Raw genomic sequence first — 11,062 nt, forward strand, 5'->3', positions numbered from 1 at the left:
TAACGTGGGTCCTGGGGAAACGAGCCTCGAACCGGGGTCCTTAGGCTTCACAGGCAAGCGCTTAACCGCTAAGCCATCTCTCCAGCCCAACAGAAACATTTTAAAAATATTTTATATTTGTGAACAAGAGAGAGGGAGATAATGGGCACGCCAGGGCCTCTAGCCACTGCAAATGAACACCAGACACATGTACCACATTGTGCATCTCGTAGGTCCTGGGAAGTTGAACCTGGGTCTCTAGGCTTCTCAGGCAGGCGCTTTAACCTCTAAGCCATCTCTTCAGCCTAAAAAAAAAAAAAATTTTTAAGTAAAATCTCACTCTAGCCCAACCTGACCACAAACTCATTCTGTAGCCCAGACTGACTGAAACTCACAGCAGCCGTCCTTCCTTAGCCTCCTGAGTACTGGAGTTACAGGTGTGAGGCACCACACCCAGTTAAAAAAAAGACTTAAAAAGTTTATTTATTTGTGGGGGAGAGGAGGAGAGGGAGAAAGATAAAGACAGAGAATGAGAATGGGTATGCCAGGGCCTCCTACCTCTGCAAATGAATTCCAGACATATGTGCTACTCTGTGCATCACAGGTAATAGGGAATCAAACCTGAGCCTTTGAGGCTTTGCAATCAAGCACCTTTAACTGCTAAACCATCTCCCCAGCCTTCAAAAGAGAAATTTAAAATTTTTTCTGATTTATTTATTAATTAGAGAGAGGGAGAGTGAGAATGGGCATGCCAAGGCCTCTAGCCAATGCAAATGAACTCCAGACACAGGCGCCACCATGTGCATCTGGCTTACATGGGACCTGGAGAGTCAAACCTGGGTCCTTCGGCTTCATAGGCAAGCACCTTAACTGCTAAGCCATCTCTCCAGCCCAAAAGAGAATTTGGTTTTTTTTTTTTTTTTTTGATTTTCGAGGTAGGGTCTCACTCTAGCTCAGGCTGACCTGAAATTCACTCTGCATTCTCAGGGTGCCCTCAAACTCATGGCAATCCTCCTACTTCTGACTCCTGAGTGCTGGGATTAAAGGCGTGTATCACCATGCCCAGCTGCTTTTAATGGCGATTTCGGTAGAGAGGTGCTCAGGAGCATTTCTTTTGGCCTTTCTTCCAAGCAGGCAGGACCACAAGGGAGGCTTGTTGTTAGGATATCATACCATGTTAAAGGAGGGCGGGAAGCAGGTCTCTTGTGTACAGAGCTGGCCCACTCATCACACCTGAAGCTCATCGCCCAGTTACTGGGCCAGGCTGAGAAGTTATCTGTAGGCTTCTCTTCCTTGGCACCTCACTTGGCATGGTTGGGGGCAGCCAAAGGCTTCTAAACCATGTGGGTATCTCAGAGCTGCAGGCCAAGTTCCAAGCTCAACCTGTCCAGGTGGGTCAGGATTTCCAGGGCTCAGTGAGAAGCCTGGAATAGAGAGTTTGGGGATACCATGGGCTCTGTTCAACCCTTCCTGAGGTGTGTAGGAGGGGGTGAGGGGCTCTTAATTGAGTGGGATTCTCCAGGTGCATAGAACGTGAGGGTACGGAGAGGGGGCTCTAGCTATCTCTCTCCCAGCTCCCATAGCCCTTGGTGCCTCCTTCTCCTCTGCTCCCCTCCCCCTTTAATTAATTCTGAGTGAGCAGCCTGGCTTTATTGTGCAAGGAGCTAGGGTCTCACTGTGGGAAAAGTCACACCTTCTGAGCAGCTTCTGATGCCATGCAAATGAAGAGACCGTCCAGGAAGCGCTTTCATCTGCACGGTCGCCTGTCCAGCCCCCAGTCCAGTAATTACCCACGTTTCATTTGTTTGAGAGCAATTCCTGGGGGAAGCCACAGGGTGGGAGGGAGTCTGGGGGGTGATGGAATGTCAGGCTCTCTGTGATCCAGGCCACAAAGTGGGGCCGGGCTGGCCTAAGGCTGGTCATTGGCTAGGCCAAAGCTAAACCTGAGGCCCTTGGGTTGGGGACACCTGAGTCTCCAGAGGTGCTGGGTGGGTCCTCTCTGGATCTAGGGAGAAGAGGTAAACCATGCAGAGGGCCCGACTTGCCTTCTAGAGGAGGGATACTCCAGAGGGGAGGGGCAGGAGGGTGGGAATCTGAGCCGGCCTGAAGTGTGAGGAAGGAGCTGACTCTAGCAGGACCCCTGGCCAAGGACCCATGGGAGCTGAGCCCAGAGCAGTGGGACGAGGCCAGGCTGGAGCACCCACCAATTTGTTTATCTTTGAGTTGCTGCCTCCACAGAACCCTCGCTAATGGGGTTTTACAGCCCACTCAAGCTGCAACTGGCCAAGCATCAATCATTACCGCACTTAGTGGTTTGATAGTTAACAGCCTGAACTGAAGCCAAACTGGTTGTTAACTGTGATAACAACTGATTTCAAGGGGTTATTGCCGGCCCAATATGCTCAGCCCATTTATTTCGGGGTGGGGGGGAACAAGCAGGGAACTGTGGCAAGGCCCAGAAAAGGGAGGAGGACTGGGCTGTCCTCGGCCAAACGGCTGGCCACTGTGTCTCCGCGTCAGCACTGGCTTGACGGGCCCCAGGAGTGACTGAGGTCTGCATGGATGCTGGACCACCCAACACCCCCGAGGGCTGTTTGGCCAGGTCAGCTATGCAGAAGTTCCTCTCCAGTCTGCTCGTCCCAACTCTCCACTCTTCTCCTTGCTGACACTCACTCATTGTTTGTTTTGAGACAGGCCCGCATGTAGTCCAGGCTGGCCTCGAACTTGCTCTGTAGCCAAGGCTGGCCTTGAACTCTTATTCTTTCTGCCTCTGCCTCTCAAGCGTTAGGGTCATAGACATGTGCCACTATGCCCAGCTTACTGGTCCTCTCATAGCGAGCTCCTGTGATGCCCTCACGGAGACACCCCCTTGGGGAAGAGACGAACCTGGTAGCCGGGGCTCTACTTGTCACCACCCAGCCAGTAGGGCTGGACCCATCACCCATTCTTCTCTCACTCAGGACTCTTAGTGACCATCAAGCCAACTCCAGAAACATGCCTGTCATTTCAAAGCCAGTGAAGTCCCAACCCAGGTCTCGCCTGGAAGGAATGTGTGAACATTCCACAGCACCAGGTCCAAGCAATGATCATGCTCCATTCTAGAATGCTCCTGTGGCGAAGGACCCCCGGAGTTCTCTGCTCCCTACCCATGGACAACCAGTGGTCCAGAAGCCACACAAAGCTGGCATTAAAAGTCAGGTCTCCATTCTCAGATGCAGGCTGCCTCTGGAGGACTGTACCATCCGTTCATTGAACACATCTTCACCCAGTGCCTATAATATGTCAGGCTCTATTCTGGGCAGAGGGGACAGAACAGGAAATAAGAGAAAACCCCCATTGTTGTGATTCTCATCTTCTAGCAGGAGACAGGAGGGTACATAGCCAGTAGGACACAGTATCAGACACAAACTTAGAGAAGGGAATGAGTGTGAAGGGGGTGGCTGGTGTAAACAGGGTGATCAAAGAAGGTCTTACTGATAAGTTTGTGTTTGAACAGTCACCTGATGGGGGAGGGATGTCCAGGTAGAGGAACAGTAAGTGCAAAGGATTATCACGCTGGGGGAATAGGAAGAAGGCCAGAGGAGTAAAGTGCAAGGAAGATTGGAGGGCTGTAGCTGGGGGTAGGGAAGGATGGAGGACGTTAGAACTGAGTTGAAGCCAGAGGCCAGGCAGGGTGGGTGGTGGTGGAGGACAGATCGTGCAAGGCCATTGGAAGGACATCACCTTTGGCTCAATGAGGTGACACGCCATTGTGGGGTTCCAGCAGCAGCAGAGCAAGACATGAATGAAGGCAGATTTAACAAGATTGCCCTGGCTGATGTGTTGAGACTTGACGGTGGGGGGTAGGGGAGACAAGTTATGAAGTGATTGTGAGAAGGTAGGGGATTGATAATAGTGGATTGGGAGAAGTGAGAAGAGATTGGAATTTGGGGCTGTTTTTGTAGATACAGATGACAGGATTTGTAGATGAGTTTAGATGTGGCCTGTGTGAGACAAAGGCATCTAGGCGCTGCTAAATTTTCTGGCTTGAGCAACTAAAAGGAGGCCCCATTTACTACCAGAGTGGAAATGGCTCCAGGTAGGGCAGGTTCAGAGGGGAGAGGGAGTTTGAGTTTGGGCCTATGAAGTTTGAGCTGACTCAGTACTCTAGAGGAGGTGGTGAGTGGGCAGCTCTGTGAGTCTGGAATTCAAGGGTAAAGTCTTGTGAGAAGATAGAACTGGGGGAGTGTTCAGTGCACAGGTGATTTTCAAGGCCAAGAGACAGAATAGATTCTCTAAGGAGTGAGTGGAGCCAGAGGAGAAGAGAGATCCACGCTTTAACCAGTAAGAGGTTAAAGTGAAGAGGGAGTCCTGGTAAAGAAGATTGAGGAGGTTCAGGAGAGATGGCTTAGCAGTTAAGACTGCACAGACTAGGACCCAGGTTCAATTCCCAGTACCCATGTAAGCCAGATGCATAAGGTGGCACATACATCCGGAATTCGTTTGCAGTGGCTAGAGGCCTTGGCATGTCCATTCTCTTTCTGTGTGTGTAATAAACAAATAAAAATAAAGTACAGGACTAGAGAAATGGCTTAGTGGTTAAGGCACTTGCCTGCAAAGCCTAAGGACACAAATTTGATTCCCCAGTACACACATAAACCAGATGCACATGGTGACACACGCATCTGGAGTTTGTTTGCAGTGTCTAGAGGCCCTGGTGCACCTATTCTCTCTCTCTCTCATAAATAAATAAATAAAAATAAAATATTTTTAAAATTTGAAGGGCTGGAGAGATGGCTTACTGGTTAAGGCATTTGCCTGTGAAGCCAAAGGACCCAGGTTCAATTCCCCAGGACCCACATAAGCCAGATGCACAAGAGGCACATGCGTCTTTGTTTGCAGTGGCTAGAGGCCCTGGAATACCCATTCTCTCTCTCTATGTGTCTCTCTTCTCTCTATCTTTCTCTGCTTGCAAATAAATAAATAAAATTTATTTTTAAAAAGAAAGAATGAATATTTAAAAAAATTAAAAGAAGATTGAGGAAATGTGGTACCTTGGGTGGGAGGAAGCTGGGGAGAAGAGTGCGGTGTCCTATAAAGCAAGAGACAGAACAGCTTTTTTTTTTTTTTTAAAGAATGGCATTTCTTTTTTAAAAAAATTGTTTTTGTTTGTTTATTTTTATTTATTTGAGAGCGACAGAGAGAGAAAGAGTGAGAGAGTGAGAGAGGGAGAGAGAGAGAGAGAGAATGGGCGTGCCAGGGCCTCCAGCCACTGCAAACGAACTCCAGACACGTGCGCCCCCTTGTGCATCTGGCTAACGTGGGTCCTAGGGAATCAAGACTCGAACCGGGGTCCTTCACAGGCAAGCGCTTAACCGCTAAGCCATCTCTCCAACCCAACAGAACAGTTTTATTTTGATTTATTTATAAGGAGAGAGAGGGAGGGGAAGAAAGAAAGAAGAGAAAAGAAAGGAAGGAAGGAAGGAAGAAAGAGAGAAAAAATGTGCATTCCAAGGTGCCTTGCCACTGCAACTTTGGACACGTGCGTCACCTTGTGCATCTGGCCCTACATGGGTATTTGGGAGTCAAACCTAGGCTGTCAGGCTTTGCAAGCATGCATCTTTAACTGCTGAGCCAACTCTTCAGCCCCCCCAAACAGTTTTAGAGTCTCCAGCCATAAATAGGTTAGGGAAGGTTTCATTGTCATAGTCCACATAGTCCATCTTCCTCTCTCACCCCCACCAAATCCAGGGCCAAGAAGTGGCCAAAAATCAGAGCTGGTTTCACCTGTGAGCCTCCTGGATTCTCCTCCTCCTTCTTCTTTTTAATATTTTATATATTATTTTAGCAAGAGAAAGACACACCCCCCCACACACACAGAATGGGTGCACCAGGGCCTGTAGCTGTTGTAAATGAACTCCAGACACATGTCCCACTTGGGCATCTGGCTTACATGGGTACTGGGGAATTGAAACTGGGTCCTTAGGCTTCACAGGCAAGCACCTTAACCACTAAGCCATCTCCTCAGCCCCATCCTCCTGGATTCTTCTCTTAACTCCAACCCTGCATCTCATCAGCAGGCCCTGCTGGCTTAGCTTCGAGCACAGCTCTCCCATTCGGTCCATTCACTGACCTATTTCTCTGCTGCCACCACCCTGCGCCTAGCCATTGTCAGTTCTTGTGGGGCTTGTGGCAATGGCCCCTGAACTCTGCTCTGCACCCCTGCGCCGCGTTTCTCTCTTACCCCCTTCCATGTGCTCTGTGCTCGGTCACTGGGATTTTCAAAGCACAGATCTGATCATGTTTCTCCCATCATACCTCCCCTGGAATTCAAACCCCCTTCTGCGGCCTGCAGACTCTCCTATGTCCTGGCTCCTGTCCTCTTCCTCTCTAACCTCTCTGTCTCCCCGCCCTCCTGCTCATCTGCTCTCCTCTGGTCACTCTTCTTTCAAGCTTCTCAAAAAAGCCAAGTGGGCAACTGCTTCTCTGTGCCTCGAAGCCTAGCCTTCGCGCTGGCTGTTCTCCCTGCTTGGAATGCTTTTCCTTGGGCTCACTGGACCGTGTGATGGGAAACTCACTAACTCACTGCTGTCCCTCTCTGCTCTGGTTTTTTTTTTTTTTTTTTTTTTTTTTCAAGGTAGAGGGTCTCGCTCTAGCTTAAGCTGACCTGGAATTCACTATGTACTCTCAGAGTGGCCTTGAACTTACGGTGATCCTCCTACCTCTGTCTCCTTTTCTTTGGGGAACTGGAAATTCAAGCTAGGGCCTTGGACATGCTAGGCAAGCACTCTACTACACAGCCACATCCCCAGCCCTCTTTTCACTTTTTTTTTTGTTGTTGTTTTTCAAGATTGGGTTTCACTCTAGCCCAGGCTGACCTAGAACTCACTATGTAATCTCAGGGTGGCCTCAAACTCACAGTGATCCTCCTACCTCTGCCTCCCGAGTGCTGGGATTAAAGGCATGTGCCACCATGCCCAGCTTCTTTTTACTTTCAAAAACAAAAACAAAAAAACCAAAAAATTTTACTTAGATTTATTCCTTTGAGAGACAGAAAGAGAGAGAGAGAGAATGGGCACACCAGGGCCTCCAGCCACTGCAAATGAATTCCAGACACATGCACTACCTTGTGCACCTGGCTTACCTGGGTCCTGTGGAATCGAACCTGTGTCCTTTGGCTTTGCAGGCAAGTGCCTTAACCATTAAGATATCTCTCTAGTCTGCTTTTTACTTTTTATTTGAGATGAGGTCTCACTAAATTGCTCAGGCTGGCAGGGTGTGGTGGCGCACACCTTTAATCCCAGCACTCAGGAGGCAGAGGTAGGAGGATCGCTGTGATTTAGAGGTCACCCTGAGACTACATAATGAATTCCAGGTGAGCCTGGGCTAGAGTGAGACCCTACCTCAAAAAACAAACAAACAAAAAACAAAAAATGAAAAAATAAAATAAATAAATAAATTGCTCAGGCTGGCCTGGAACTCACTCTATAGTCCTGGAAGGCCCTGAGCTCTAGATCCTCCTGTCTCAGTTTCCCAAGTATGTAGGATTATAGGCCTGTTTTCTACGTTTCACTTACCATGTTCTAATATTTTCTTGATTTTTATTACTTCTTGGCTTCTGGTCTGTTAGCACTACCTCCTAAGAGAGCAGGAACTTGGTGTGACTTGCTCACTGCCTGAAGACATCATGACACACCATGGGTGGTCCGTGAATGTTGGGCAGTGTGCTCAATGGAGAAAGTAAGAGCAGCCTGAGGTTGTTCAATAGAGAGGATAGGTTGAGAGTGCCCTGAATCCACGGACTTATAGGATGCCCTGGAATGGATGACTTCTGTTAGCACATGCAGACCTGCACTGTCTTGTTTGCTTATTTTATTGTTATTTATTTATTAAGAGACAGAGAGAAAGAGAGGTAGAGAGAGAGTGAGTGAGAATGGGCATGCCAGCGCCTCTAGCCACTGCAAACGAACTCCAGACACATGTGCCACCATGTGCATCTGGCTAATGTGGGACTTGGAGAATCGAACCTGGGTTCTTAGGCTTTGCAGGTATGTGCCTTACTGGCTAAGTCATCTCTGCAGCCCTTGATTATTTTATTTATTTATTTATTTTTAATATTTATTGTGTGTATGTGTGTGTGTGCACACACACAGGTTTATGTGGGAGTGTGGGGACACACGTGCAATCGAGTGCTTGAGGAGGTCGGAGTCCTTAACCGTCCACCTCCCTTGAGGCAGGGTTTCTCACACTGATCCTCCCTCTGCTGTACTTTGCTGGGCTTGCCTGAAGCTTCCAGAAATTCTGTCTTAGCTTCCTGTCTCCCCACCAGCAGCAGCCTGCTTGGATTGCAGAAACCCACCACAGTTTGTGGCTTGCTACATATGGTCTGGGAATTGAACTCAGGTACTTTGCGTGGGTGGTGAGGGCTTTCTCTCACTGAGCCATCTCTCCAGCCCTCACTTGGTTATTTTGTTGAGATGGGCTCTCATTCTGGAGACTAGGCCGAACTGGACCTCCCTATGTAGTCAGCCTTGGGGCTGGCCCCAAACTCCCTGCAGTCCTGGGGTCTCAGTCTCCTGAGTGCTGGGAGTACAGATACGCATCACTGTTCCACCAGGGTCTGCATGATTTCACTAATGGCCCCAGGGTCCATTTTCTGAAGTCACAATAACTGTCCCCTAAACCTGGACAAATGGATATCAAAGCAGTGCCTGTTGCAACGGTTTCCTCAGAATCTCCCCAAATTCGGCTTCCTCAACTGCTTTTGTTTCCATAGCAACCAGGGGACTTTAATAGAGACAGGGCATAGAGAATTAAGAGCCAGAGAGAGCAGAGGAGAGAGGAGGAGTAAGTGGTAACAAGACAGATGGGAGCTGGCAGGAATTCCAGGGGGATCCCCAAGTCCATGTTACTCTGGAGGTTTGTGCCAAGAAGGTCCCTTTGGTTACCCCCCTTCCCCATCTGGATCTCCTGTTGACCCCCAAGAAGTAACTGTCCATCTGGGTAGGCCCAGAACTGACCGCTCATGTGGGCCCCTCCCACTGGCTGGCAGATGCTGTGCGCGGCTCAGGCTCCTGTCCTGTGGTCTGCTCTGTTCTTCAGCAATAGAGAAATGAGTCGAGCTCTGGGTTGGGTCCGGAAGCACATCTTTTTCCTTCCGTCTCATGGTGGGGTGTGGGGGGAGACAAGAGGGTCCGAGTGTTATCCCAAGCTGGGCAGGGTCCCTTGCACTGTCATTTGGGGATTGTGGTCAGGCCTCTAATCATGCAGGGTCAACCAGGTCAAGCTTAAGGCCTGGCTGGAGGGGCTCATACAAGAGGCCAGGCCTGGGCACTTCTTTGAGAGGACCAGGAGAAGCCTGGACAGAGCCTTTCTGGGGGTGGAACCCAGGGGGCTGAAAACACCTGGGCCTGAGGCCTGGGAGGGAAATAACTGCCCACTCCCAAGGAGCCTGAGGGGTCTGTAGCACCTGCCAGCCGCTGCAGCCTCTTGGTCCTGAGACCCAGGCCGGCTGCCTAGAGAACAGGTCAGGGACTTTCAAGAGGGGGGTGGCCAGGGCTAGCACCAGCTTTCACACTTGTCCCTCTGCCTGCAAGCACGCAGGGAAGGCTTCAGGGAAGTGGCTGGAACCTGAGCCTAAGACAATACTCATGTCCCCCAAACACTGTCCCTGTCTTGGGTCTGTTTCCAATCTCTGATTCAATCAGTTTAATTTCTCTCCTTCTCTCTGTCTTTTGTGCTGGATTGGCACTCAGTCATTTTAATTTGACAAATACCAAGTCCTGTAGAATCAATCTCCCCCCCCCCCCCGCTCTCTCATTGGTTGTTTTTCAAGGCAGTGTCTCTCTCCAGCTCAGGCTGACCTGGAAACTTACTCTATAGTGTCAGGCTGGTCTCAGACAGTGAGCCTCCTACCTCAGCCTCTCGACCTCCCAAGTGTGTGCTACCATGTCAAGCATAGAATCTCTCTCTCTCTTTTTTGTTTTGATTTTTTGAGGTAGGGTCTCTCTCTGGTCCAGGCTGACCTGGAATTAACTATGCAGTCTCAGGGTGGCCTCGAACTTACGGTGATCCTCCTACCTCTGCCTCCTGAATGCTGGGATTAAAGGCGTGCACTACCACGCCCAGTTTAGAATCTCTTTTAAAAATATTTTTCTTTAAAAATTTTTAAATTTTTATTTATTTATTTGAGACAGAGAGAGGGATAAAGGGAGTGAAAATGGGCACACCAGGGCCTCTAGCCACTGCAAACAAACTCCAGATACAGGTGCCATCTTGTGCATCTGGCTTATGTGGGACCTGGGGGAATTGAACCTGGGTCCTTAAGCTTCACAGGCAAATGCCTTAGTAGCTAAGCCATCTTCTCCAGCCCTCTTTTTTTTTTTTTAAAAAAAAAAACTTTTTAATTGACAACTTCTATATTTACAGACAATAAACCATGATAATTCCCTCCCCTCCCCCACTTTCCCCTTCACAACTCTGCTCTCCATCATACCCTCTCTCCATTAGTCTCTCTTTTATTTTGATGTCATCAGTTTTTCTCCTATTATGAGGGTCTTGTGAAGTTATTGCTAGGCACTGTGAGGTCGTGGATATTGGGGCCAAATTCTGTCGGGACAGTTGTATGTAAGGAATGGTACCCTTCCTTTGGCTCTTACATTCTTTCCACCGCCTCTTCCACAATGGACCCTGAACCTTGGAGGGTGTGAGATGTTTCAGTGTTGGGCCCTCCCCCATCCCTTCTTCTCAGTACTATATTGCTTTTGGGTCATCCCAGTAGTCACTGCCAACAGAAAAGTGAAGCTTCTCTAATCAAAAGTGAGAGTGGGGCTGGAGGCATGGATTAGTGGTTAAGGCATTTGCCTGCAAAGCCAAAGGACCCAGGTTTGATTCCCCAGGCTCCATGTAAGCCAGATGCACAAGGTGCACATGCGTCTGGAGTTCATTTGCAGTGGCTGGAGGCACATTCTCTCTCTTTGTCTGCCTCTTTCTTTCTCTCGCTCTCTCAAGTAAGTAATTTTTTTTTTTTTTCGAGGTAGGGTCTCACTCTAGCTCAGGCTGACCTGGAATTCACTATGTAGTCTCAGGGTGGCCTCGAACTCTC

This window comes from Jaculus jaculus, chromosome 1 (assembly GCF_020740685.1).
Source record: "Jaculus jaculus isolate mJacJac1 chromosome 1, mJacJac1.mat.Y.cur, whole genome shotgun sequence".
NCBI classification, from domain to species: Eukaryota; Metazoa; Chordata; class Mammalia; order Rodentia; family Dipodidae; genus Jaculus; species Jaculus jaculus.